General features: G+C 43.6%; 1 protein-coding gene across 14 annotated transcripts in view; it reads right to left on the bottom strand.

The window, feature by feature from the left end:
- LOC118504541 (broad-complex core protein isoforms 1/2/3/4/5) overlaps positions 1-27,928 on the bottom strand; it is a 99,703-nt gene that overhangs the window by 31,585 nt on the left and 40,190 nt on the right. For 7 of the 14 annotated variants that reach the window (XM_036039130.1, XM_036039131.1, XM_036039126.1 and 4 more), the window contains one exon: positions 15,610-15,664. The gene's annotated coding sequence lies outside the window, so the exon portion shown is untranslated. The other 7 variants (XM_036039135.1, XM_036039117.1, XM_036039122.1 and 4 more) reach the window with 6 other exon arrangements.

A 27,928-nucleotide genomic window follows, 5' to 3' on the forward strand; every position in this document is an offset into this window, starting at 1 on the left:
GTTAATAAAGTTGGTTACTTTGCAACCAAAAAAAATCTATCGCGATCTCGTGCGATCACACCGTGCAAAATTAATTTCAACCGATAAGATAACGGTTGCCTACTATTGACACACAAACAAAAACAAAATCGTTACCAAATTGCTTCCCAAAAATTGAGAATTCAACTGCGAACCGATTGCTTATCCCCCGTGAGCAGGATCAGTTGGTAGTTTCCGATTTGAAATGTTGTGTCCCACCCCGAGCGAATTCGGTTTCCGAGCCCTGTTTATGCAGGTGTTTTCAGTTTGCTTTATTCGAACGGTAACGGAATTGCAATGCAGAATAAAAATAGAAACCACTGAAGAATTGATGTCTCGTCTACCACAAAATGCACTCTGGAATGCGCTCGATGCGAAAGGACCGACCGTTTTCACTTTCGACCGAGAGAACGGCGTGACTCCCGTTATCCCCGCCGAAACTCCCACAAGGCCCCACACAGCGTTGCAGCAAACTACAGCAGCAGCAGCAGCAGCGTCCCAGTTACGTGCGCAACCGTCACTAAAAACGCGTTTCGCGAAACAGCGTCCGGCCGAAAAGTGGTCTAGCACCGCAGATAATAATGGCCCGGGTCTGTGTTTTCTTTGCTTTACTATTTTGGCGCTCCGCACACTGCTGCCCGCGTTCGGCTGTGTTATCAACGTGGGCTTGGTTTGTATTTCGGCTTGCAGCACTCCCCCTCCCCCTCGTCCATTCACCTCCTTCCTCTCCTTCTCCTTACTCATCCACTATCACACAAGCCACCCTCTTCTGCTTAGTATCACACATCTGTGTAACCTACTCACACGGCTCCTCCTTCACCCCGCTCCAACTCTCCCCTGCACCAGGGGCAGTAAATATAGTCAATGTCCAAACGGGAGGGTATGAACAGCCGAAACAACTCGCACACAAACATGCACACCACCGATTCCACCGTCACTGTTCGCACAAGGTTGAATTGCAAAAAAAACACACAGCAGTACACAGTAAAACACGGTGATTAACAAAATGAGGAGGCAACAGGAGGCGAGCGAAAAAAAAAAGCGCAAACCGGGAAACCGGGGTGCCGGGCCATCGCAACTACTACACCGTCATCATCGACAGGGCGCGAACTAGCTCACGCGCTAGGTACAGTGCGGCCTATCATAATCATCATCACACACCACACACTGAACTAGCGCACACTACGACGAGGCGAGCGTGGCAGGTTTTTTGGGGTATTTTTCTTCTTCTGCAACCACTTACTAAAGTGTGCGTTTTTGCGAGACACAAAACCACGATATTATTTTTGCGTCACCGTAAAGCCTAGTAAGCAAACCGGTCACACAAATTTCACTTTCAATATTTTCTCGGAATTATTTTTTTTCTGTAACTGCTTATGACCTTCAGCAGGATCGTAAATGCTCTTTTAGTTAATTTAATACCCATTATTCTATGAAAGATTAGCTCCAATTATCACCGTTAAACTGATTGGATGCGAATCATCAAACAGAAGTCCTTGCGTTTCCTTTTTTTTCTGGGAAAACTAAAACACTCTGTGCACTTTCCTCTTCTTTCCTTTGATTAGGATTGTTTTAAAGTTTGGTTTTGGATGAAGCATTTGAGTATTTGGCAATTTTTTTCTGCATACCAATAACAAAGAATTCACACACAATCATTCGTATAACCAACATTGCTGAAGATCATCACGTGGTACAGAACCGCACAGACACACATTTCCGAACAAAAAATTGATGTGTGGGTAATCTTATTTTTTATTATTTCGTGCCGGTTTTACTTCCTCCTAGCTGGAATCGAAATTTTGCAAAATCGAAACACTATCTATGACAAAGAAATTCGCAACAATTTTTTTGTTTCGATTTTGTTTTTTCGCAGAAAGCTGATAAGCTGATGGCGGAACAAATTCTAATTCCCTGTAATTTTTTTCATAAAGCTTCATGTTAACAAATTCCACAAAATTAGTTTTTGAGAATGTTAAAAATATCGGGAACAAATATTTAATTTATTTTACTAAATATCTAGCACTAAGTCTCACGTAAAGTACCAGGCGCACGCTTTAAATGGTCGCAAATAGTGAGGCTGTTGAGTGTATCTGCACAAAAAATCTGTGTCTTTTACTTTTTGACGTCAAATTTTTTAGTTTAATTAAAACGCTTTCAAAACCCATTTTGAATCGTCTTAATTATCGTAAAATTCCTAGCAGAACAGGAATACTATAAGCTAATTTTAAATCGCAAACATCGCTTTCGCTAGAGACTGTGAACACTCGGTTATCAACCTTTCTGTATTCAACCTTTGTATTATGCTATCGTAAATTGACTTCGTAAATTTACTTAAAAAAACTTAGGAAATATTTCATATTTTTACGGTTTTGAAAGTAAAGATTAGGAGATGGTTTAATGCATTTTAGCGAATATGTAATTTATTGCTTTTGGTTGGCAGATTTATAATCCACTTGTTTTAGATGCTAATATTCATCAAACAAGAAATATTCTACTTCACAGATGCAATGCAGATTTTCTTTTCCAATAATATTCACAGCGACACAGCACAAGCTCACAAATCCACAGACTGCAACCCACATTAAAGAAGTCGGCCAAAATCAATCACAAACGAACGCTTTCTTTCGGTTTCACCCACATTTCGATCGAACACTAGCTGCCCAAGCTGCCTCGCTCGGTAAACACCTGTCAGAGTAAAAACCCAACCACACACTTTGTGCTCTTGCACCACCGTCTAGTGTAAACCAAACCACTCCGCCACCTTTCTAGCGCCGATTTCCCATTTTCCATCTTGAAGCAGCACGCTTCACTACGCACATCAGATCATCACAACCAACTCAAACACTATTCTCCTCAACAAAAATCACATCCACGGTATATCACAATCGGGACAGTAGTGCAAAATAGTAATCGCACCAAGAGTGGAAATAAACCGACCATCTAAAACACTAATGCTTAACACGGATTGGAATGCCACTGAAACCACTTTTACTGTTGACTGACCACCAAAAATCCTACGACCGAACCGAAGACTTACTGTGCGCACACCAACAAAACAAAAAGACCCCGCTCTAAAGAAGCACACCGTCCACTAGCAGCAGCGAAATTGGAAGAAATAAAACGCGCAAATCCACGCAAAACCAGTCAACGAATTTTCCCGGACCCGGTCGCTCAATAGTCGAAGAGTCCGGTCGTCACTGCCGTCGTCGTCACTAAAGAAGACACAAACAGTAAGGGTAAAAAAGGCCCCGGTTTTTACCGTCCGGGATCCGGGTCGGTCGATCCGCGTCCGTTTCCCGTGTGCTATTAGTTTGGCGGTTTGAGATATTTTGCTGATTTGCTGCACTAATTTTCTTTCTATTCCGTCCGACCGACCCCCCGGCGCACTCGGCGACGACGACGACGGCGAGCGTAGCGCAGCGCCCTCGTTGTCCGCCCGATGGGGTGAAGAAAAAAGTGAAAATTCTATGTAATGATATGTTGTTTTTCCTTATATATATAACCATTATTATTACTTCGGGTCGTTTCGAGCCTCGGTTGTTGCGCCCATCTCATCCGGCATCCCGAAAAGGGGGTATATTTGTGGCACGAGTGTCTTGAGTGTGGAGGCAGGAGGTGGAGGGAAGGAGGGGAGCGTACGGTGTGCGGCCGGGATGCGTGGTTGTTTAGGGAGGAAAAAAAGGCATTCCTGGCCCACCGTGTCCTCCCGCCTGGTCCGCCCGGTCAATCGGGGCAAAACACACTAAAACACACCATTATATACTCGCGGGAATAGGACGACAGCAGCGCGGGACGAAACGAGACGGAGCGACACTAAACTTTTCCCGATCTTGCCCCTCGCTCCCTTTTCCCTCCCATCCCATCTAAATGCGTCTTGGTCGCGGCCAAGGGGAAGGTTAGTGCGCGCGTTAGAAAACGTCAGAAACAGCGCAAAAATCCGTACCATTTCCCAAACCCACCCGCACCCATCGCCTTTTTCCAACCCACCCGTTTAGCTTACTTTTGTCCTTTGCTCTCTCACGCTTGGAACCCATTTCTTTCCCGCTTCCTTCCAAACCAACATCAGCCCAGCATCCGACGAAGATGCAGCGGAGAGAATCGCGCGCGCGATAGGCCCGAATAAAAAATCGTGAGAGCGTCCGCGAGCAAGACGGAAAAAATCGAGAGTGGAAGAAAAAATCCGCCACCGAACGGGTGGCAGGTTGGTTGTGGGACGGCTGAGGATCTCCGAACAGTTCGCTGTAAGGATACTCAATCTCTGTGCCGAGTACCGCTCGGTTCGAGCCGGCGGAAGAACGTGAAGACGCAGCGTGTGTGAGTCCCGCGTCCGGCCCGTCCGTTTACATGTGTGTGTGTTTCTTGGTGAGTTCGTCCAACAGCGGGAAAGGTCGGGTGGCAAAGCTAGTGTGCGAGAGAACGAGAGCGAAAGGTTGCCGAGAACCACGATGACTTCGAGGTGCCGCTAAGCGAAGGTGGACGGAAACGGGAGACTGGCCGTTGTTGGTGTTAGGAACCCTCGCTTTTCGCATCCCGCAACTATGGTGCGGGAAAATGCTGGCGAGGGAGTGGTGGGGGTGGCGGGACAGCGAACGAAAAAAAGGGAAGAGAATAAAAATGCGCGCACTCCGACGGAACCGACGGGAGAAAAAAATTAACTTCTTTTACTTTCCGATTTTTCCGCCACGGAGACCGAATACAGTGCTGGGTCCAATTTTAGCGACACACACGTTGAGATGAAAATGCCTATTTTTATCCTCTTGAGCAACGGCATAATGAAAAATCGTGTGCTTATATGTTTCTTCTAAAATGCAGCTTAATTGTAAATTTAATGTGTATTTTATCTCTTGATAGAAACATTTGTGAACATTTGTCTTTAAATGTAAGGCATCGGAGTAATTGCTTATATAAAAAAAAAACTGGAGATATTAGAACTGAGGCTCTAACTGACTGCCTCAAAGCAATTGACATCATTGTCTGTGCAAAAAATCTTTATCTGACATTTGACCTCATGAATTACTTAAACTCCAAAAACTACATGAAACAGCAGCACAGCGGGTAAAAATTAGTTATTTAAGCAATCGATGGACCAATTGCGGAATCTATTTAGAAATAGTTTAGTCGAACGTTTATGACCGATTAGTCTATGGATTATCTACTGGACTAAATTATATCACGCAGATGGAACAATCGCTCCTTGTAAAGGGAGAACGCTTCGGATGAGACTCAATACCCAAACTGGCGTCTTTAACATCGTTCAGGCTTTAACGCCACCAGACCACCACCACTTGGAAAAGCATACAAAATCAATTTAATTTGACATCCTACTGTCAAAATTCTCAACTTGGTTGGCTTGGTTGTTTATTTTTCCTACTAATTTTGGCTTGACTAGCCAGTTGTATTTTTTCGAAATTCAATTCCGCGGTTCTAGTTTTGAATATTTTTAAAGGGTAGTTATAGTTTTTAATTTTTTAACATTTTTTCTCTTCATTTTCCTTTTAATCTAAATTTCAATCTAAATTTTACCTCGTCATTTGCTTTGCCCTGTCAAAGGCAGCTCCAATAATCATCAGGTGTCGTTAAAAGTTGAACGGTACTGTGCTTCCAAACTACATTGCCTATCGGACGTGTTCAGGATGCTGCCACTTGCTGCTGCTGCTGCTGCTGCTTGTGATGATGCTGGCCGTTTCTACTACTTCTATTAGCCTACTTTCTCGCTCTTAACACAGTCTCACCGTGTTCGTGTGTATGGTATACTTAAGCATTAGCAGAGAGCAACACAAAACAAAAATCGGCGAACAAGAAAGAGAGCGAGTTCAGCCGAACCCGCGTGCACCGCGTGCCATTTACATTTTACATCGGAAAAATCGGCCTACCTATTTCGCCGTTCCGCGAAAACCGACCAAAACTTTACCCCCTTTTTTAAAAAAAACGCACACCTAAACAACTTCCCTCCCGCCCGCTTCACACCCTCCCTGATTGTTTTGTCCCTTTTTTGATCGTTGCGTCCTCTAGTTCTAGTGGCTGTGTTTATCCTTTTTGCTCTATCTTCTCCCGACGGCGAGTTCCTCCGCCGGATTGCTGTGTGGCTCACTCGGAAAGTTCTTTCCATAAACCGTTCGCTTCTTCTAACAGCCTCTCCTTAACGATCGCATATTGACGACAACGACGACGACGATGGCAAACTACGAACGAAGGACGACGCAACCGCCGAAAAACCATTATAGCCCATCACTAATACCATTTCAGACGTACTGCTGCTGTAACGTCTCCTTTTGAGCTCTTATCAAGCATCTCTCCTCTTACCTTCGTTTCCTCATCACCACTATCTTAGCCGAAGCGGAGCTCCAGTGCGCGGAAAAATAAAAATAAATACAAATATGAGCGACGGTCGTTAAAAAAAATGGGAAAATGTCGCACAAATACAAAATGTTCGCCCCAAACTCCATACGAAATAAAAAGTTCGTCAGCTAAGCCAGGACGACTACTAAGCAGGGCCGAACGCTGTAAAGCACACTGTCCTGCTTGCACACATTTCATCAAGGCACTCATTGCGGCCCTATCAAGCGGCAGTGCTTAGGGATTTAGTGTTAGTAGGAGATGGATAGGCTATGTGCTGCGTTAATGCTGCATTTTACAGAAGGGAGCACAAGTTTGAATAGTGTAAGGAAGGAAGAATAGGCCACCCTCTTGGAATGATACAATAATCCTCCTGGATATGGATACATTAATGGAGGAAAAAATATCTGGTTCTAATACAGACTCACGTTCAAGATGTGATTACATTCGCTCACAGGTGCAAAACGGATGTTTGTAGTTTGAAAATTAAAATAATTAAAACTTAAAACAAAATCCTCTAAAAGCAAACCGCTTCACAGGATGTATTGCCTACGATTTCGTCTACCATGAAGGGCTCAAACGCTGAACAAGAATGGCAGTGGCAATTGATTTTATTCCCTTTTTTAACAGCTTCTTGCTTCACAATACACAGTGAAGAACGGCAACGTCGGTATAAAGGGAACGATCCCGTCCGAATATCGCCGAATCCGCACCATCCTTCTTTCCATCGGTTCGCGGGAAGCAAACCCTCCCCGAAACAATGAGAGACTCAAGAACACAAACAGAGAGGAATCTTGTTGTTACTGGAGAGGCAAACTGAAGAAAGAAAATCTCCAGTTCTGGGGAACCACACGCCGCGAATTTTATTTTTCTGCTCGCACCCGGGAGCCGAAACTGGTGCGGAGAAGTCAGTCAGTCAGTCATGTAACTACCACCATTAAAAGGATATACCGCGCGAATCCATGAGTGCAGTAGCCAGGCCCTGAACAAGTGCAAGAGCTACTAGACTCTGGCAACTTCAGCATCTCCCGGGGTTTGTGTTTCCCCACTGCTTGCGCGAAATTTGCCGGCATGCAGGGTGATAGGCCCTTGTATTTTGCCTAGCAGAGCGAGCTCTAAGCATATTTTTGGGCCGAATTTTGATTCGATTTTTTTTCCCTGGTATGTTGTGATGGAGCGAGTGCTGGATGATTTTTGAGCCCCTTCTTTTTTTTTGTAATTCATATTTTATACGGGTAGTTTGCTGTGCAAGGGGATGCTTTCTTGGGACTTTGAAAAACAAAACAACTGAAAGAATAATGCGCAAATATCTCTGTGGTATGTGTAAGGCAAATACTGCAGCTGTGTGAGTTAGGAAGTGTTTTAATGAGTTAGGCTCCCATCAGATTACTTTATTTATCCGAAATTCTTAAAAGTACTCTTCATTTATCGTATAATTAATAATCAAAAATTCAAATACAAAAAAACGATGCAATATGTTTTTCATAAACTCCAAAACATTCAACTAAAATCAACACATTTCCAGTATAATGAATAAAAGATTCACTTAAAAACGACCAACTTTCATGAAATTGCTATAGTAATAGGACGATGTTTCGAGGCCAGTTCGAGTGTCAATTGAGCTAACCGGCACGGCAATTCGTGCAGTTTGCACCCCTTTTTTGTTGGTCTCTCCCTCGTGCTCAGTATCTCTTTCGCACGTTGCATTACAGGTGAAAGAAATGAAAGGCAAGGTTGCTGATGCATATTATATCCCCTTTGCCAAGAACACGCAGCAGAACAGGATGTAGTACGAAGGACAAATTTCCAAACCAAAAGAGAGATTGAAAAGGACGATTTGCACGGGATTGTGAAATGAATGACGGGTCTGTTTCTTGGAACTTGTGAAGCTGTTACTGTGATGCAGGTGCATGAATCCAAGGCGAAGGGTATACAGCGCGAAGGCTAGCGAAGTGTAGAAGCATATAAGTAATGCACGTCACTTTTGGAGCGTTCGACCGTATCATAGGACGGTTGCCAAACCCTTACGTTGCTCTTCGGGATTATTCGAGTAAATGTTTGTTTGTTTTATTAGTCTCTTCCTGCGTACTAGCAGCAATTACTTAATAAAGTAATTTGAGATCTAAATAAATTTTCAATTTTTTTAAATATTTTAAATATTAAAAATTTAAATTTTAGTGACAACTTGTCATTGAAGGGTTTTGTCCTCACCAGGCAGTAATAGGACGCAGTGGTTTGCATCGCTCCGCGTTGTTGTCCGCAGTAACAACCAAAAAGGATGCTTGAACGGATGAACAGTTGGCTGAGAATGTGGGCTGCCTGGTTCTATTGTTTTGTTCTATTTTACTTCTACATATTTTTTTCTCTGCAAGCGTTTAAACCTATTTCACCCTCATTAGAGCACGCGTAATTATTGTGTACGCCATCAGCAACCATCCAACCTTCATATTCATTTTCCCTGCAGTTCTTTTTTCCTTTTCCTTTCTCTCTCAGAACAGCACATCGTCCTTCAACGCTTTCAACCAGGAGTGATTCTATTCGTACAGAGATTGCTCGCACACACAAGTGCGCGTAACGGTACGGCTTGGCTAAGGATCAATTTATATTTTGTTCTACCCTTTTTTTTGCGAAGCCATCCAGCATCATGGCTGTGCTCGTTCTTGATCTAAAGTTGTAATATGTAAGTGCGTGTTTAGTTTGAAGTTAACTGTTCAGTGAGGGATGAAGCGGTGTAACTCAGCAGCTTACGCAACGGGTTTGAATGGAAAAGGAAAGGGGAAGGTTTTTCATCTTTTTTATTACACTTTTTTTTGCCCACTTGTATATCGTCTTTCTTTATCGCTCACTGTACAACGTTCCAAAACCTTCCGCTATATTGATGTTTGCGTTCGTTTTTTTTTTGGGGTTTTAAAAATTTAAGATCTCTCTCGGCCATCGGTCTCATTTTAACGAGCACTAAAATGCATGCTTAGAAATGTCTATTGGAGTTCATTTAGTTTGATATAAAAAAAATGTAAAAAAAAACTCATCAAGAGAATAAAAATCATTTTGCTCTCTTTAGTACGTAGAAGAAAAAAAAATGTTAAAGAAAATGTAAAAAGCGATAGTGAAATAGAAGTAAAGAATAGAAAATGAGCTGAAAAAACCACTCCGTCACGAATAAAAAAAAAAGGAAAACCCTGACAAAAAGAAAACGCGAAAATAAAACAAAACAACGACAAACGGGGCAATTTTAAACTGCTGAGAACATGTTATAGTAACATAAAATGAGATGAAAACCAGGAGCAAAAAAATGGAAACTGACGACCCTCTCCTCCCCTCCCCCCACTTTCCACCCATTTGAACCGCAGTAACGATGCGAGAAGGAGTAGTAAAAGAGAGATTTAATAGCTAAAACGAAATCGAGAGCGTCGCGTGAGAGTAAGCGAGCAAGCCAAATCAACAGCAGCTTAGAAGGAAAGAGATGGGTCGGGCCGAGCGCGCGAACGGGAAAGGTTCAAATAAAATGAAGAATAAAAAAGCGGTGCGCATAGATACACACACAAACACGCGCACACACAGAGGGACCGTAAAGCTGGATGGCTGTTCGGATGAGGACGACGTAGTTAATGCATGAGTATTAGGGCTCGTTATTATTTTCTAACACCGCGCGCGCCTATGTCGCAACCAAGCGGGCACTTCCACCAATCTCCTCCGTGCTCCAAACCCACCCCCCTCCCCTCCCCTTTCCAGCTAGTCGGATGTAGTTACCACCATCGCCACCACCACCGCCATCACTGTTGAATGTCCTTGCCATCCCGGGACGGTCTCGCAGCATCCAACGAGCGATGGGGCGCCTCCATCTGGGGAGAAGGTGACTACAGAAATTGTTATTTTCTCAGCGGATTTTTTATGTTCCACTTTTATATATGTTCGATACATAAAAAGGAAGCTTTTTTACAGTTTTCGCCTCCCCATCTCCCACCCTCTTCCATTGCCAACCCGCCTTGTAATGCTTTTTTGTGTTGCATTACCCACCAACATCACTACCAACACCACATTACCACGTCTAACTTGTTTTATCTTCGCGCGTTTTCTCTCTCTCTCACTCTCTTCCTTATGCTTTTAGTCTCTTTTTCACACACTATTTCCTTAGCGCTAGCAAATTTGTTTTTTCTTTCCTTCACTCGATGAACTAGAAACGAATTGCGACCGGGGAAGGAATAGGACGATTTTTTAAGGAGATTGGATGGCACGTATCGCGCCGTTTGGTAAGGAAAGGAACGGTTTTAGGCAAGCGATAAAAAGAAACATAATATGATAGTGGTAGTAGTGGCAGTAACGGCCGCTCGAATAGTGGTGGTAGTAATAGAAGTAGTGGTAGTAGTAGTAGTAGTAACGGCCGTTGAAGTCATCCAGCCGTGCAAATGCTGTAGGCATTTCCGTTGCCACTGTACGTCTTAGCTTGTTGTTTCGTTTCACTTCCCTTTATTGCTTCACCATACCTCGTAAAGGAAGTCTTCGTCGTAATTTTTTTCTCTATCTTCCTTCTTTACATTGACAGTTATTCTTGCCGTTGTTACTCGTTTTTTGCCGCAGTTCGCATAAACCTTTTTTTAATGTCGGTTGAAGGAACGACTCCCTTCCCCAAAATTTCCTCCTCCACCACGCGATCCAAAGCCCCCGTCCCCCCCTCTCTCCCGTCTTGCTCACGCTGACCGTGATCGTCCTTGAGAATTGTCGATTTTATTTTATTTTATAGTGCTTTTAAAACTTTTCTTTTTCGCATATCCACGAACACCATGCGTCTCCATTGCTGGGACCGCTGCTTCCAGCTTTTCCGATAGAAACATTACCGACCAGGAACGAAGGCCCTGTACCACCGACGTGTAGATCTGACTTTGGAAGAGATGTGTGAGCAAAAAACAAAATCCGCGAATCTAGCAAATAACGACACAGTACGAGGCTGGCTGTGTGTGTGTGTGTGTGGGTCGTTGTGGCAGGATTTGCGAGTGAGGCCTGGTGGATGAAAGGCTGGCGGCAAATCAAGTACGAACATTACGGGTTACTTGGATCACGGGAAAACAACAAACGAACGTGTGTGTGTGTGCCTTTACCTACATTTTAATATTTTTGCCAGGGAATATATTTTTCACCGGGCAAATAACTCCCGGGGTTCACACAACCGATGCATACCCCTTTCCGCCTACTTTGGTGAGGGGTGGTGACAGTGTGTGGGGACGGAGAGAGGGTAGGATAAAAAAGAGGGGGTTGTGTTTTGTTTCTTTTTCTTCCAGGGTTTTTTTTGTCTTCTCCTTCACTTGCTGTTGTTGTTAACATTAGCGTTGGCGCTGATGCTGCATTACGTTATGGCTTCTAAGCCATACTAGCGTGGCGCAGCGGCAATATAGCAGTTTTATATTTCCCGCGGTCTCCCGCGCCAAGGATGAAGGCATGAAAGCCACCCAAGGGTGTGATGATATTACGAAAGGAACGACTCCCATGCAGTGTGCCTCCATCGGCACTGGAGAGGCGACCTGCTGTAAAAACATCAACCGGCGGCAGGAGGTTTTCCAGTCCCAGGCGGGGCGAGGAGGTGAGCGAAGAGGGAAGGGCAGGAAGATGTGTGTGATGGAGTATATACTCAGGACCATTTTGTATTTTTATTATTATTATTTTCCCCGGTTGTTTTCTTTCTTTTTTTTCGTTCGCGCTTGATGTGTGTGTGTGCCTGTGTTCTTTCCTTTGCTTCTGTTGCTCTATGCGACGCGCAAACCACAACGTGCGCTAGCGAAAAGTAAGTGTTCCCTTCACCGTACTCACCACCCACAACATCCTTACCGCCACCCCCCATCCCTTCCCTTCGTGTGTGAGGCTGTGTGCGCGAGAAAGAGGGCTAAACATTTTCCCGGTTTTTTGTGTGAGTGTGTGTGTGTGTGTGTTTTGTTTAATGTTACTCCCACCGTTATGTTTGATATGGCAATAAAATGCTGTAATATCTCGCGAAAAAAGGGGGCCACCCTTTTTGTGATACTAAAAAACTGCCGTCACAAGGATGGATGGATGGATGATTGGATGGGATGGAAGTTTGGCACTGCTAGGGATCACAGAAGGTGGAAGAAGTACACCGTGCCACTTTGAAGCATCTCCACAGCGGTTCCCCTTTTCTGCTGTGGAGTGTACGTTAAACAACTAAACTAAACATGCGCGTACGGTTTCACACGCGGAGAGCTTTTTTCTTTGGGGGGGGGGAAGGGGGGTGTATTATTTTATGCCAAAAACCCTTTTTTTCATTTTCCACTTCGTAGTCAAGCTCTTTACTGCTTGACGTGCTAGATTCGATGATGTACATGTGATAACCACTTCTAATGACTGTGGTGGAAATCACGCACGCCACGCATATAACCACACTCATCTAACTTATACACAGGGGATATGAAAGCGGATGAAGTTGGCTATGGTTCAGGGTGGAAAGTAAAATCTCGAATGCATGCATGTATGAAACGTCTCATTGGTGCGGGATATGCAAGCCGCAAGTAAGGAAATAGGGAAGCAATCATATTTTATGAAACGAATTGTGTTTGAATAAATAAAAGCGTACAAAACAGTATTGACTTATTTTGTTATTTGATCATAACCATCAGCTCAGAGCTTTGAATTTGGAAGTAAAAATACAATTAATCTTTGAAAGTGATCATACTCTGTTACTTCTTATCCCGAGTTCGAACACAGAACAGAAGTTAGACAACAAGAACCCTTACACGGCGAGGTTCCTCCGACGAGAAGGTTCTTTGTACGGCGTGGTTGCTTTAAAGAGAATGTCCGCTAGGTGACGAGGTCCCTTGGACAAAGGGTTCTCTTTGGGAGTCTCACCTCATGGTTGGTGAGGCTTTTTGGACGTCGATAGCTCTTCGAAAGACTAGGCCCCAAGATCAAGAATGTCACTTTGAACGACAAGATCACTTAGGAAACGAAGCATAATGGTCGGCCACGAAGTCTTTTAATAGACGGTGCCCACCATGGGTATCGCGTACTCGTCAAGGACGTTGACGGGCCGCTATGATTTCACCTGCCATTGGAATTCACATATCACCTATGAGGAGCAGTGGTTTAGTGCCAGTCTGTTTAAATTTCTTGTGTAGACCGTCCCCAAGGCTCGAGGTGGCCAGAAATTTGCCAAGGAAGACATAGAAAACGATTGAAAAGTACTTCTGTGGAACAAGGACTCTTTCAAACATGACATGGACAAGAATATACCCAGAAGAATATTTTGTCCTTGAAATTTCGACAGACAAAGAAGAGACCTCTATAACTAAAATGCATAGGATAAAGTATCATGTCAGCACCACGTGCAAAAACAACAAAAAATCACTCACAATCAAATGCAAAAAACAAAATGTAGACATTTTTATTTTAACTTTCGCTATCCGAACGTTACTGAACATTCAAACTCACACACACACACAATCCATCTAATCATCGAGCCTCTATCAAAACCTCGTAAATACGACTCATGGTCGATGGCTTAATAGCATTACACTCGGGTCCGCAAATTCGCAAATCTTATCAGTGAGCGAAAAAGTTTGGGCTGCAGTAGTGTTAATAGAGGTGAAGTAAAACGCGAAGAAGAGAAAGCCCGATTTCTCGGTGGTGATAACAAAACATTCGACCGCGCGTACCTAACCTTGATGGAAGTTAAACACTTTATTTTGCTTAGGAAAAATTAGTTTTATGCTAAAATTACTAATGCCACAAGGCAGAACAGAGCGGTTCCGTCAGCTATATATAGGCAGGCATGATTTTACTAAATTTTGTTTGCATTTGATACACACGTAACACGATTGAAGCTGACAGTTTTGTTTGCCAATATTTTTGCAAATGTTTTTTTTTTCTTTTTCACAGATTTAATCTTACGCTTCCCAGCTTAGTAACACAAAATCGCACAAGAAGCTACCATCCCAAGTGCTTAGAGAAAAAACGAGCAAAATCCCCACCCCAAGATTGGTGGGGAGGGATGCAACATGTGGTGCGCACAAGGTCACCTATACGCCACGTTAGCACAAGAAAGCAACTTTGCCCAACTTGCAAAGAAAACTTCCCGAGCAGTGCAAGATTAGAAACAGAAGAGTGAGCCAGTTGCACAAGCTCAACCCACCCCAAAACTGTGCGTAGTGGTGGTGCAGGATGACGTGCGTGTCGAACGATCGCGAATCAGTGTATGGGTCCGTCCGCCACGGCGGTAGTAGTATGCTTACTATTTCGTATGCGATATCTCACCACCAACACAGCAAACGTGCAGTGTGTAGTGCCGGGGATTGGTGCGATTAAATTTATAGGCGGCTTTTCCCAAAAACCGTTCGACTGGCGGCGAGGAAGCAATAAGAAGACGTGACCACATTTTTGAGATTTTTGAGAATAATATGTAGTTGTAGGTGCGTTGACAAGAAGATTGACAAACGATCGGCTGGGTTATATTTTTAAAATGCCATATGCATTGTTTAAACTGATATAAATCGCTGCAAAGAAGATGGTGTAATCAAGCAGGAGCGAAAAGGCAGCGATGCAAACAGAACAAATTATCATCTCTCAAATTGATTGTCTTATGCTAGTTTTGTTGTATTTTATCTTCAATGCTCGTGATCAATAATATGTCTCTGTCTTTGCTAACTCATGAACTCATATAATAGTTTATTATTAAAATTACTATGATGATGCCTCGGATGTCGTACAGAGAAAAATGGCGTTCATATAAAAATATGATATCAATTTACCCTAGCAGGTAAAATCCTTAAATAAATTTTAACAACTTGAAAAAAGAGCATCAAACTAGTAACTTATCAAGTGTTTAAATTCAAAAATAAATTTAAAAAGAATCAATTGAGCTCAAGTTCTTGAAAAATCAATCCATGGCTGAGTGCTAATGAATCAATCGATGCCGAAACAAAAGTCGGGAATGGCTATTGGAAATTTTTGACAACAAGATCTCGAAAATGTCCTTTAGGCGACGATATCCCATCGATTACTAGGTCTCTTAGAGTGTCTCTTCAAGGGCGACGCCTGTTAATAATTAAGGTCTCTATGATCTTTTACTCTACTCCGAGCCAACCTCAGAGGTTTATTGGGTTTTTTTTTTATATTGGCAAACAAATTTCAAAGTAAACATTTCTTAGTTTCAATAATTCTAATTTTGAACTCGAATCAAAATTTAGCTACTGATATCAGTAGAAGAACATATAAATAACAAATCAAAGGACACAAAACTCTTTTATTACTTACCTATTTCACACTTAGTTGCAACAACATCAAGTAATAGTTGGACATCAATAAAACACTGCAAATAAAAAAAAAAGAAGATACACAAATTAGATTATGACGACAAACTACAAAGTGACTATCGTTTTCCCTAACATCGAAAAAAAAGCAACTCCACAGCGCACCAGATACACGACGGTAAATTGTATTCAGTTTCCATTTCGGTGGCACACACTGACGGCGACACACAATGTAATGCGGGAATAACCCAAGGGAAAGGCATAGCGCGGAACGGGGAAGGCAAACAATGGGAAAGCAGAAATCTTCAAAAAAGATGCTATAAATTTTTTACCGATCGATACTATCCGTCGTCATGGTTGTCTTGGTTTATAAGGAGAAGAGAGAGAGAGGAAGAAGAACAAGAAGAAAGAAACACACACATACCCAGCCGAAATACCCGAAATAGGGGTTATAAATTTTAATTATTTACAATGCATTCGGTTGGCAGGCGCAGCAAACCCGCAGCAGCAGCGGCAGCAGCCTACTTCGATGGGCGAATGGCGTAAAAAATCTGCACGGCAAGGAATGGTTCGGACGGAGATGCTCCACCAGCAGCCGTTTCGGGCAAAAACCGAGAACGGAGCACCGGGGAGCACGGGGCGGGCGTGTAAGCGAGAGCCGTTTTTCCCTATCCTTTTCTATCCATCCATGTAATATTATGCCAAATATGAATACATTAAGTTTTGCAGCCCAAAAACCAAACTTAAGATAAAGAGTGGAGGGAAGAAGGGTGGCGGGGGGGGGGGGGGGAGGTAAGGAAGGCAAGTATAAAGAAATCGAACATTTTTCGAAACTACCGAACACCCCACCAACCATGGCCCCTCTTTTTGGAGGGAGGGAAATATAAAAAGGATTCTTTAACAGGACACCCCACGATTTCGGAGTGTCTCGGGGTGGGATTCGGGGTACTGACAAATAGGGGAAGCTGAGGAAGGGAAAGTACAGAAGGAGATGGGTAGCAGCAGCACCAGCAGTCTCAGCCAGGGTTGATGGGTGATGGAGGCGCGATTTATTTCTTCGGTACTTTCTTGGCTTCGTTCCTTCGTGCCAGCGAGAGAGTTGGCTCTTTTTGTTTTTTGCCCTGTGTCTTGTTGTATTATTTTCACCCAACCCCCTCCCCGGCAGGATGCTGGCACATTTTACAGTTTTTTCTTCCCTTTTTTCCTTTTTCTGTTTGCTTCTCACTCTAGCTTACTCACTCACTATAGAAACAACTCTCGCGCGTTTGCATGTGCTCTCTCTCGCTCTTTTCGCTCTCTTCCTTCCGTCAATTACTGCCAGAGCTAAGTAACCGACTTTGCAATACTAACCCTCCCGCCCGTCTCCCACCCATCAGGCAAGGCAAGGGATGGGTTGGCCACATGGGGGGGGGGGGGGAGCGGTACGTTCGCCGAAAACCTACTACTACTAAGCTTCGGCGGAAAATGGAAAAGATTAAAAATTTACCCCCATAAAATTTGTGCACGCACATACGTACATGGGCCGGTGGGGTGGGAGGCGAGGAAGCGAACAGGGGTGGAAGGATATTAGGACGAGAGTGGGACGAGTGGTGGGCTCAGCCGTGGCTCAATAACACATACATACAGTGCAGTTTTAGCTAAAACCATCGCCTCTTTTCGCTGAGCTGGCGAAAGATGATTTTACGCGAATAAAAAGAAACCATCCCCGAAAACCCCCAGCTCTAATGCATGGGGGGAGAGGGTGGTATTTGTGGAGAGACGGGTAGGCTAGCATTGTACATATACACACATACACATTGTAGCTTCACTACACACAACTATAAAAAAATGTGTGCTGTGTGGTGTAGACGAGCTATTGGTGGGTATTAGCGCGAATCGGTGCTGTAAACGCGACCGAATCCTGCTGTAATGGTATTGAGAAGCTACTTGACGTGTATTTTCCGCCGGTTTTTTTTTATTACCACCCCTATTCATCTTCGCCCTTCCTCCCTCCCTACTCTCCCTGCACCCGCTACATCTATCCCGCTCTAATCAGCATCTATTTCACATTTCGCAGCGTTTCTCTTATCGCTCTCAACTTTGTTTCACATTTTAAATATCGCCATTTTTTTACAGTTCCAGGAGATTGGGGCTGAAGTGGAATGGGAGAGGTTGGGCTGGTTAGAAGACACACTACTACTGTGTAGAGGATTGACGTAGCGGTAGATTAGCAGAGCCACACACCACTACCGCTACGGAGGATACAACCAAGTGCAGACACACAGCACACGGATGGGATGGAAAAGATGGTGGCCACGAGGTGAAGAACGTGGAATCTTGGGTTTTAGTTTTATTTCACAATTGTAAGTGCCCGAGTGCCCCCCCTATCCCTCTGTCGTATTATCCGCGGTATCAGATTTCTCATTGCAAATCAACTCCTTGTTCGATTGTGTTGGATTTGCTACAGTGAAGAAAAAAGGCTAAGCTGAGCAATAAATGAAAACGAAAGAATCGAGGATGCAAAAACTTAAATCCAAACTTTGTTTCGCTCGTTTGAGAATGCGTTTGCTGAGCCTGATTCTTCGGTAGTCGTCATCGCTTCTTAGGTAGCTAGTTTTCCCAGCTGCGGTAGCAACGGTCGTATCGTAGTTAGCTGTAGATTGGAGCAGAAACCATCCTGCCCAACAGGAAAACACCATGGCAACGTTGCATCGTTGGGGGTTGGGTAGCGAAGAAAATTTATCTAACTACGAAATGAGCGTAGTTATGGCGATGGTTCGTTGCGGAAGGATGATTTCAAAATGAAAATAAAATCAAACTCCGTCGGGCCCGGTCCAATGCGGACTTACTACCACCACCCGGGGGAAAACTAAGATGTGTTGTAACAACAGACTACTAATACGACGGTAGACGGTTTTAGTGTGTGAGAGTTCTTTGCGAAACAGCATCGCAACGAAGGATTTAGTTTCGTCGACATGTCGGTCTCTTTCAGAAGCGATCGTTACTGGGCCTTGCTGCGGGTACACACTTTTACTGTTTTATGGAAGGGTAGTTTTTATTTTATTTTATTCAGTTTTTCCTTTTTTGTATCGTTTTTTTTAGTTTCAGTTTTTGTTCTGGATTTCTATTTGACTCCCTGTACTGGTTGGTGCACAAAGAGCATTTTGACTAATGACTTTGAATATTAATTGAATTAACAGTTATTTATTATCATCAATTCCAGATTGATCTATTTTAAGAGCAAAGTTTGCGGTTAAGTCGTTCTTTATACAAGTTTAAATAACAATTGGTTTATGGAAATACAGTGTGTGACATAATTATAAGATTATGTTGTTTGACATGATTTTTTTTATGGTTCCGAAAAATAAATATTATGAAAAAGTTCCATTATTGCCAAAAAATGTGTTAGTTGGTTAAACAGCACACTTAAACTCGGGAAAATCTTACTAAATTCCCAGAAAAAGCAACCAGCACTTTTATAAATATACTACGCACTGTGATAAGATCTTTTGCAAATTGTTTATTGTAACTATCGAATGGCCTACACAATTTTATTCTTTTTTCTCTAATATAGTTTCTCTTTTACAAAAATGTTTACAAATCAAGTTTATGAAAAAAGCAAGCAAATACATACAGAAAACTAAAATGCAAAGTCAAATTTGTCTCCGGGATTATAATATCCTAAATGTCCTAGGCCCTTCCTTGAAACTCTGCGTCACCTGTCTCCAGCATCCTTGTGTGTGTGTGCTTTTCTTCTGCTTCTATCCTTCTCGCTTTTTCTATCACTCCTCTTTATCTCTCCTCTCAAGATTCGCTCCTCATCCAGCTCACCCTGCCAGCCAGCAGTTTTCCAAAATGTATAAAATTTCCGCAGGGATAATACACCAAAAAAAAAAACAACCAACCCCCCTCGAACGGCACAACATAGTGGTGGGGCGAAGATAAAACATAAAAATAGTAATAAAACGGGCCTACTACTGCAGTATCTTCCCCGGGATCCTATAAAGTATAGGACCGCTCGAACTCTCGTGCCCGTTGCTGCGTCGTGAATTTAAAGTGTAATTGTAAAACGATGGATTTTACAGCCCGCTTCAGCCTCGTTCTTCCCTTATTTAAGATATCCCTTCGCTAACCCGCCACCCCAGTTACCCGTTCCTTTTGCTGTCCTTTTTGTCCGAATATAATTCTTTCCATTCTGCACCTTGCTCCACACTAATGTCGCATCTTGGCTCTCCCGGTTCTTCCGGCCTTCGGCGCGTCGCTCTAAAATAGCGCACAACCCGAAGAAGCCCCATCTTCGCCCGGTTTCATATCTTTCCACCAACACTTTTATAGCTTTCCTACCTACCCGCGCCCCCTTCCCTGCCAAAGTAACCTTCCGATCCGCGCAGCACACTATCATCATAAAGCATTTGAGGCCCGCGCCGTTGTGCAATATAATACAAAGTAATTTTGTAAAAAACATAGAGCTATAAAGAAAAAATCGCACCATTCGCGGCATTATGTTCTCCCGTGTTCTCCTTGCCACCCCCCAGCATTCCACCCACCCCCCCCCCTCTCTTCTCAACCTCCCTCGCTCCCCCTACCCACCCCAACCCGCGTGATAGAAAAAGGACGAAATAAAAACTTCAATCTAACCCAACTTCATCGGCAATTCCAACCGTCCCACTTTTACAACATTCTTTACAACCACATTGTATAGCTAGAGAAAAAACGAGAGAAGAAGAAGGGGCCACGCGGGAAAAAAGACACCCAACCCCCGTACACTCACACACACACAGAGTGTATATAGAAAAACTCACGCAAACTAATCGCGTATGCCACCAACACACGACGCGGCACGCGGCCCGAACGAAGACATCCATCGCATCGGATGCTGGAGGATGAGGATAGAGCGAACGAAAGCAACTAAATCCCTCGCCGTACTCAAAAATTGGGCAGCCGAAGCAGAAAACCGCCAGCACATCCTAGCCGTCCTGGCCTAAGGGGGCATTAGGCAAGGGAGCCTCAAAATTTTACAACATCGTAATGGCAGTACAGATGCAAGAGTGAACAAAAAGCAGTAGAGGGAAAAAAACGACCCATACACACACTCACAGAGAAGAAACTAGAGAAGCGTACAAGTGAAACAAAATCACCCATACTGTGGCAGCATACGAGAGAAGCAGCAACAGCAACAAAAAAAATCGCCCTCCGAAAGGAATAAAAATAAAATAAAACAGCGATACGACGACGAGCACTAACTAGCGCAAAAATCTCATTCCGCGAGGCGATTTTCCAAAAGACCCACCCACCTTCTCTTCTTCCTATACACACACTAACCCAGCATCCCGATATCGTTCGAAGGATTCTAAAGAAGCAAACGCTTCCTTTTTGCCGCCCCCACTGCTCTTCACTCCTATTCTACACAGCACATCCCCCCCCCCCACCACTACACTACCCACCACGCGAAGAGCACGCGAGCATCAATCAACTGTTTGTTACTACTGCTGCGGCTCAACACACAGCCACGTGGTAGGGTGGCGGGTGGTTTGGTACCATCCCTTCACCACCATTCATCCACCGCTGACCACACTCCTCTAAAACAAGCAAGCCAGCCCCGGCTAAGCACCACCGGGGGCGGAGAAAGCGAGAGAGCAATAGAAAACAAATCATAAACAGAGCGGGAAATCGAGGGAGAATGCGCGCGCGAGAGACCGAACCGAGGGATGCGAAACAAAACAAAGCAAAAAGCAAAAGAAAAAAAAAGGAAAATGGGCAAAACGCTGTAAAATCGGAGTAGAATAAAAACTAAGCGTGAACTATTTAGGAAAAGTGCCAACCCAAGCTAATAGGGGTGGAAAAGCGAACGAATGAGAGAGAGAGCGAGAGAGAGCGCGAGAGAGAGAGAGCGGGATAGACAGAAGAGATTATAAGGATATGGTGACAGGTGCAGTACGGTGGAAGGGACGGAAAGCAGGACGCGAACGATGAAAAAGGATCTATTTTATGTTTATTATGTATTTCAAATCACCCTCCCAAAACCATCACGGCCTACTCACGGTAGAGAAAAAAAAATGGAAAAAGCGGGGATGGAAAATGCAGTATCACGAGTTTAGAGCCGAGAGTAGTTTAGAACTTCTAGAACTGCTGCTTTTTGGACAACAACCGGTGCTGCTGCTTTATGGCTAGTTTTTCCGTAATTATTTTTAACGACTTAAATTTAGAAACTAATTTCTTATAAAAAATCCAAAAAAAATGTACCTCAAACAAGGAACGTGGAATTCTCGCGAGAGAAACGAAACGTTGTAAAATCCCGAAGAAAAGCCGAAGAAAAAGCCCCGAAGTAGTGAGCCGAAGATTTTCGCGCGCGCTTGGTATCGCTCCCAGCAAGAAAATGGAAAAACTATTCGCGGTCTACAAAAAAAAAGGCAGCAATAACAGTTGGAGAGAAAAAGTATCTCACTAAGTCGGACAAGTCCTTGCTCTCTCAAGGGGACGATTTTATTTAGAAGAAGAAGGAAAAAGAAACGGAACCCGAATCCTTGCGTTGTCCTCCCAGTGTGACTTCCCTCTCGCCAGATGAAGTTTGCTGACCGTGAATCTCTGGAAACTGTTAGTCGGATGCTGTGATGCTTCTCGGAGAGAGAGAAAGAGAGAGAATTCGCTTACAGGGTAGGAAATTCCATTCGAGCCTTACATTCGCAAGAGCTCCCCGGTTTTCCCGCTTTACATCTCCCCGTGCCTGTTGTAACTCCCTATACAGGATTTATGTTGGAATAGGAAACTCAAAACGTGGATAGAAAGAGAACAACCATTTTCTTACACCATACATATAGACCAATTTATTGGAATTAGAGGGTAGCTACATAGACGTTCAAAACTATCACACAATAAAAAAAAAGAAAAATCAGGTATTGTGTCCTCTTCTTCGGAATTGAAAACACCCCACGTGCACGGGCAAAAGTCGTAAAAAAGAAAGTTAAATAGCAAATTACAATACGACGGTACTGGGAACGTTCGCAGCATTGTTGTCACGAGAGCAAGTGATGGGAGGCGATAAAAAAGCTGGTAGGAGTTTTATAATTTGTTTCATTGTATGAACAGATGAAGATAGATTGATGGCATACATTGAACTTTATACTGAGCGGCAGGGACATTTTCTATTTTATTAGAAGAAGTAGTGGCAAACAATATCAGATCATTATAAATATTTATGGAACACTATTGCTATAAAGTTTTCAATGATGGTACAAAATTCAATGATAAGTTGGCAAAACTATATAAAACCTTTAAATTTTCTTGATAGGTATAAAATATTGGTATAAAATCAGAGACTTCGTGACGCTTTATGTACTTAAGAAATTATCTTTATTTAATGATCAAAAGCAATAGTTAACGAGGTTGAAAACTAGCGTATTAATTGATTAGCAATCGTGAGAATGAAAATGTATAACACGGGGAAATTCCACTTTTGGGGGAGAAAACCACGTGTCGCACCGACTGGAATATCTTAGAAATTTAAACTCGACCCTTAAAGCAACACCTTCAGCAGGAGTGTATATGGGATGGGTGATGGAAAGCAATTTCCCGAATGCTTGTAAATTTTGGTTGAAGCAACACGTTGGTTGACCTTCACACCCACACCATCGCAACCAACCCTCAACCCTCCTCCCTCATTTCCCAACCATCCCAAAAATTCCAAGCAAAAGGACATATCCGTCCGTCTACCGATGGTCTGGGGTTAAACCGCAGAGACAAGAACCTTCACACCACCAATCCGACACCGAAAAACCCACACACACACACACACACACAATCACACACGGTGCACAAGAAGCCCTGCGGAGAAAATGGACACGATACGCATCGACCCTCGCACGCGACCGTCCCGAAAAATCGTCTCTCGACACACAAAAAGACCTTCTTCTAACCGGCATCATCAACAAACGAACGGCCTTGGCGCCTTGTTGTTGCCCACCACCACCAAGCCTAACCACGTGATTTTCATCCTCCCCTTACCGTGGGGCTGAAGCTGTGAAAGGCAGACCGCAATTTCCGGAAATCCTTACGACACCGACCGACCGACCGACCGACGGACCGACACCGGTTACGAAAAAAGGCACGGCGAATGTTTCGTCGCAAGCGATGGTGAAGATGGAAGGAAGTGAATGGGTCCTTTTTTGCTCCGCTGCGAAAACATTGTCCGTGGGGTGCGGATTGTAAGGAACTCCAGGAAGCTCCAGGAACTGCACGCAAACACACGATGGATACCGGCTAAGGGTGTTACTTTGCAAAAGAACATATTCTTGCTTAAAGCATGTTGTGAATATGCTTAAGATTGATTTTTATTTATGTAGGAAAAGGTAAGTCTTCAAGTCCTGAGTTCTGTTTCATGATCTCTACCATTTTTCCGCATAACTTATTAGGACATTGACACTGACATCCAAGAAGCCCTTGAACATCGAACTTGATGCAACGGCTTCAAAGTACCGTTTGGTCCTCTGGTTTCTCATTAGTCCCAGGCAACAACAACGAAAAAAATCTGCCGAAACTTCAACATCCTTCACGCAGTCATCATCATCATCTTCATTAAAAGCAGCATCCTGCAAATCATGCAACAGGGAGCAAAAAACGATGCCAGAAACCAGCAAAAACAACAACCAAGCGAAAAAAAAAACGAGACCCACAATCGAATGGACGACGGCAATCCCTAAACGTGCATTTATTAACACTCAACGCACACCGGGCTCATGTGTTGCTTCGTGCGTTGGTCTGTGTGCGGCATGTTCCAGCGATCAAGTGTGTAAGCAAGCAAACCCCCACCACGCTGCAGTATAACGGTAATGTGGCGGCAAATAAGTAGGTCAAGAAATCGTCGCCGTCCAGACAGCCGAACCGTGTTGCTAGGGGTGAGAAAACCAGCAAGACAACAACCAACACCACCACCAAAAAAACCCTCTGCCAAAACCAAAAAGGCATCCGAAGGTGGAACAGAGGAAAGGGAAGGATAGACGAGGGAGAGGAGCAGGGGGAGGGGGGAATGAAACCTTCCCCAAATAAATTCCGCAACACACACACACACACACAACACACCAGCATCCCAGCAGCAGTAAAAGAAGCAAGTAAGTCGCCAAGAAGAGAAAGGGCAGCCAGAGAAGGAAAAAAGTAATGCAAAGAAAGCAGCAGCAAATCTTCCTACATCTCTGATCATTTGCTGCTGATGCTGCTGAAGGAAAAAGGTGACGTTAGGAAAGGGCCCGACCGACCGACCGATGACGATGAGCCCATCACACCGGGGATTGGGTTGTGTCTCTCCCTTTCGCCGCGTTGTGTCACGCTCGGTCGCTTCCTCGACAAAAAAAGGATGCGTTCGAGGAGCATCAGGTTTCCTGAGAAGACGCGTTTTTCGTGCCTCTTTTTTTTTTGGTTTTGGGTGTTGGAGCTTTGTTTTTAGCTGGGCTAACGTAACCTTCGCAGAAATTTACCATCAACCGAGTACCAGAGCACGAGGGTGTTCTTTCTCGTGAAGGTAGCAAACGCATGGGAAGCTTTTTACGAATCGGCAGGGAGAACACCATATGACCAGTAACAACAAACGTGTGTCCGGGTCCAAGGATTCTTCGTCGGTTCAACTTTCCTTTACTTCTTTTACTTGCTCCTTGGTACCAAAATGCATGCACAAAGTAAACCCGGATTGATGTTATTGACCTTTGATGTTTTCCATCACCTACGAGAAGTTACAGGACCAAACATATACATAGGTAATTGAGCTCATCAAGAATATTGAACAGCACAACTCATGATTTAGGACAAATAGACCATCTTCGGAAGAAAAAAGAATCCTTTAAAGAACATTACTATTGGTTGTCAACTGGTACTTTGGGACAACAACATCGAGAACTCTTAAGGACCACCGGACCAACCTTAGGGACTTTGGCCACGATTGTCTCAAAAATCTATGTTCCTATTTTTTCCAACTCTTCCTGGGCGATCAGTAGATACGAATATGTCCTCCGTTGGAGATTAGTCCAACAAATTCTATTATCCCCTAGCGGAGATCTCTTGGGAATCGTTCAGAACAACGACCTGCATACTGTCAAACGGAAATTTTTCAAAAGCGCCATCAGCCGCTCATTTTAGCCGGATTGGCACCGGAATGCCGGGAGAAACTTAAAGTTTTGTCATAACTCTCGGCAATTGTAATCGATCGTCAGGATATAAATTGATACAAACGACCACAGACAGTTTGGAGGAACGCAAAGACACAGGATTAACGAATGGAAAAAATGAGCATTTCTTTATTTCTTTACATGAGAAAAATAATCAAATATGTTTCTTTATAAGTTATTCTACAAAGGATCTCTTATAGGAGGATAGCTAAACAATTTAGAAAAAGTCATTTGAATGTTTTAGACACACTGACCGGGGGGCGGTCCGGTGACAGTGACGATGATGGCGCCAGTCTTCACACGACCGGACCGGGGTTAAAATCTCATCCAGACCGGCTCCCTATACGTAGGGTCATACTCTACTACGGGTGTCAGAACGCCAGAAATGGCAGGCCGAGAGACCTCTCGAGGTTGTAGTGTCAAGAAAAAGAAGAAGCACAAAACTGTAACGACTTTTTTAAATCAATTAGCCAAGCTTAAAGAAACCCTTAGTTCAAGTTGTTTTTTTCATTTTAATTTCGCTTGTTTCTCGATTCCTATGACTGCGATCGAAAGCAACAAAGAGCCTCTATTTATTCATGATTAATTAACATTATTAAAAATTAATTACATATATTTTTTGAAAATTGTGTTTTCCACGTTTCTACACACTCAAATGCTGTTTCCTTAAGTCCCATGATCAATTCGCCTGCCAGGGAAAGGAACATCATTCAAATTCAATTCTGCTCATTAAGCAAAACAGAAAATGTCATATTTCTTAAAAATTCGATAAAAGCACACATACACATAGGGAGAAGGAAGTGATGTGCATATATTATTTCCAACGCTAGAAGAAAAAGAAACCGTCTTTGCCTCAGTATACATATGCACTTAGCTACTTACGGGCCGGAGGCGTATGTATGTACTAAAAAACACATAATGAAATATGATGCTTTCATTTCGATTTTTACTTTTGCTCCCCTTCTGCTACTCCTATCAACATCTTTGCCTCGCAATCTATCTCACTCTCTTTCTTTCTCTGTCCCTCTCTCTCTCTCTCTCTCTTCATAAAGCTATAAAAATCAGGCAGGTTTGTAGCGCCTACTTTACCTTTTTGCTTTTGTTACTGCGTTTCAAGATTCATACTGCCGCTTTTCCGAATCCTCTAAGACCACCCCTTTCAACTACACACCCTATCCCACCCTTCTGGCAAACATCTTACAATCAGCCTTTTTTATAGTCTTATACATCGTCTTAGAGCCTTCTTTCTCTGGCCCCCGTTTTTCAAAACCCCCAATGCACAGACACACACACAGCAGCAACGGCGTTTGATTTTATTTTTTAACGATTTCTCTCCCCGTTTTTCGCACACGGCGGTCGTTCCTCATTCGATGCTGGGAAAAAGTTTTTTTACGATCCAAGTAAGCGGTTCTTCGCGATGCGCGCGACACCCCTCCCATCCGCGCCACGACGCTAAAGCAACGCGAAATAATAACAATAATAATGATAATAAAAAACGCAACTTTAACTTCGCGCACGCACACTCGCATAGAGGAGAAGCAGTTACAAAACAACCCCAAGCAGGGGAGAGAGGGAGAGAGAGAGAGAGAAGAGGAAAAGAGGCAACAAGAAGAGGAAACGAGGTAGTAGCAAGACATAAAAAGTTACCCATTTTTCCGACTACACACCATCGTTACTACCACCACTACCACTACTACTACCACTAATGCTGCTTTAGAGAATAACGGTAAGAGGCGGAGGACGACGCGTTGGAAGGATTTTTCCTGAACGCTTTCAACGTTTTTTTTTTTACTTAAACCCCTCCCCCCCTGTTTTCCTTTCCATCACCACCCTACTACCTTGCCCGTTTCGTCTGTTTGATATCTATTCTCTAAAACTTCTCATCCCGCCCACCCCACTCGCCTCCCCCGTTGCTCCCTGTACCCACCCCCAAAAACAAATGGGCCGTGCCGCCGTTCGGTATCCTCCTAATAAAACCTTATGTATAGTTCGCGCTCGCGAAAACAAACCATTCCAGCAACGGTCCTTCGCCAATCATCCTTCAACTAAACTTCTGGTGCGCGCCTTGTTGCTGCCACCCTCCCCTCTATCCGTCCTGTAATCCCTTCCTTCGCAAACCTTCCCATGCTTTATGCTTTCACACGCAGCGGGCTAAAAAACGCGAGAAAAAAAAAACACACACACACACACACA

The sequence above is a fragment of the Anopheles stephensi genome, chromosome 2 (genome assembly GCF_013141755.1).
Source record: "Anopheles stephensi strain Indian chromosome 2, UCI_ANSTEP_V1.0, whole genome shotgun sequence".
Classification (NCBI taxonomy): Eukaryota; Metazoa; Arthropoda; class Insecta; order Diptera; family Culicidae; genus Anopheles; species Anopheles stephensi.